Source organism: Periplaneta americana, chromosome 6, assembly GCF_040183065.1.
Source record: "Periplaneta americana isolate PAMFEO1 chromosome 6, P.americana_PAMFEO1_priV1, whole genome shotgun sequence".
NCBI classification, from domain to species: domain Eukaryota; kingdom Metazoa; phylum Arthropoda; class Insecta; order Blattodea; family Blattidae; genus Periplaneta; species Periplaneta americana.
In genome coordinates, this window is record NC_091122.1 from 31,470,988 (window position 1) to 31,473,434 (window position 2,447).

Sequence of the window (2,447 nt, forward strand, 5' to 3'; positions counted from 1 at the left end):
ACCACTACCACTAAACTATTACTACTGTCGCCACCACTACTACTAAACTATTACTACTGCCGCCACCACTACCACTAAACTATTACTACTGTCGCCACCACTACCACTAAACTATTACTACTGCCGCCACCACTACCACTAAACTATTACTACTGTCGCCACCACTACCACTAAACTATTACTACTGTCGCCACCACTACCCCTAAACTATTACTACTGTCGCCACCACTACCACTAAACTATTACTACTGCCACCACCACTACCACTAAACTATTACTACTGTCGCCACCACTACCACTTAACTATTACTACTGCCGCCACCATTACCACTAAACTATTACTACTGCCGCTACCAATGCCACTAAACTATTACTACTGCTACCACCACTACCACTAAACTATTACTACTGTCGCCACCACTACCCCTAAACTATATCTACTGTCGCCACCACTACCACTGAACTATTACTTCTGCCACCACCACTACCACCACACTATTACTTCTGCCACCACCAATACCACTAAACTATTACTCCTGCCGCTATCAATACCACTGAACTACTTCTACTGTTAGATTTATAGATTTATTTGTATTGTCAACATTTATATTAGTTAAGGTGTACAACTACATACTTCTACTATTAACACCAACACCACTAAACTATTTTTACTACTGTCACCAATATCACTAAACTATTTCTACTAACGCAACCAATACCACTAAACTATTTTTACTACTACCACCACACCGAGGAAACTAATTCTACTATTACTAGCCTACTCCTACCACTTAGTTATTACTGCTATTACTATCGCAAACTGTTTTTACTAATACCACCACTATCAGTAAATCGTTTCTATTCACTCCACTACTTGTAAACTATTGCTACCACCACCACCACTATATTACATATGTTGTAGCATAAGTGAAATCTTTATTTGTGATTGGTCAAGACCTGGGTACGACAGTTGTTTCGAGTTTAGACTTTAGGAATTCCATTAATTTGGTTGGACAAGGAACATTATGTGACGTATTGGTTTTCCGCTGACGTCTGTACAGCTCATTAGGATAGTAGTGAGATATGAAGAAATATGGGAATGGTGCTAATGACAATATGAGCTTCCCCATGAATGTTCAATGCGTGAATATAACGAAATACTCGTCAATGTTACATTTTGTTAATGTAGTATAGTAAAACTGACAAATATGCAACCACTGTATGTAAAAATAAATATCTATAAAAGCGGTTTGTCTCATATGGGGTGTATCAAGAGACGCCATAACGAACTGGAGTGCTTCATGCATTATACGCCCGCAGAATTAATTGCATTCTGGTTTATTTTCCGCTCATTATTATAAGTGGTCCTGTGTTTTGATAACATGTGGAAGCAATGAAACAAATTGACTAATGTACTGATATCACATCTATTGCCAAACCGCACTGAATTACAGAGCGCGAGTGTGGTGGTAAGTTCAAATTGATGTCTCTGTTAGTTTCGTTTCAATTAATTTACACATGTTGCTATTATGAGTGTATCGACACAGATTAGGCTTGGTAGCAACACCAAATATGGACGTAATTAATTTAATTTGTCTGTACTAGACCAAATGGAAATGTCAAAAGGCATTAGTGACAGGAACATAATAACAAAGAAATACAGTACAGATATTGAAACTATTGAAATTTATCGGAAAGATGACATGAACTGATACTGAATTGTTAATAAAAAAAAGTTTGTCAGAAGTGGGATTCGAACCCACGCCCACAGAAGTGGACTGCGACCTGAACGCAGCGCCTTAGACCGCTCGGCCATCCTGACAACGATGCTGTCTGTTGTACGCAATGGTATACATTTGTATGAACTTCTGTATGTCCCAGAAATGCTTAATAAATTATGGCTTTTACCATTTTATTATATTTTTCAGACCCAAAAGTGACACGAAAATTATACTATTAAGATGAACATTAACTAATATAGTATAGAATAAGTTATACTATAGATTATCTAATGATTTTACAGTTATATCTCATTCTGATGTGTCCGTAGCGTACTTACGAGTTTACTAAGTTGCGTAAATGGGAGAAATAATAATAATAAATGATAATATCCTTTTTCCATTCCCACTGTCGGAAGTATGCTATTATTATCTTGTTGTTAGAGAAGTAAATGGGACGATATTGTTCGTTGCTAGTGACGATGGGACTTAAGTCATATTACTTCTCTAGGCAAGTAAGTGAAAATATGTTTCAATAGTCGCATAGTAATAAACAAAAAATACTCAAAACTCGACGACCCTTCGAACACTTCTGATAGTAAATCATGTGAAATGAACAATTATATTTTTATTACGTAAAATGTGGGAGTGGAAAAAAAAAAAAACATTATATGCATTATGTTGTTGTTTAGTGAACTGTCCGAAGACAGGTCTATACATAAATAACTA

The 2,447-nt window shown here is 36.4% G+C and overlaps 1 non-coding gene across 1 annotated transcript; it reads right to left on the reverse strand.

The window, feature by feature from the left end:
• Window positions 1-1,738: 1,738 nt before the first annotated feature.
• Window positions 1,739-1,822, reverse strand: TRNAL-CAG (transfer RNA leucine (anticodon CAG)). Its single transcript has one exon. It is a non-coding gene; the product is annotated as a tRNA-Leu (tRNA).
• Between the last annotated feature and the right edge of the window lie 625 nt (window positions 1,823-2,447).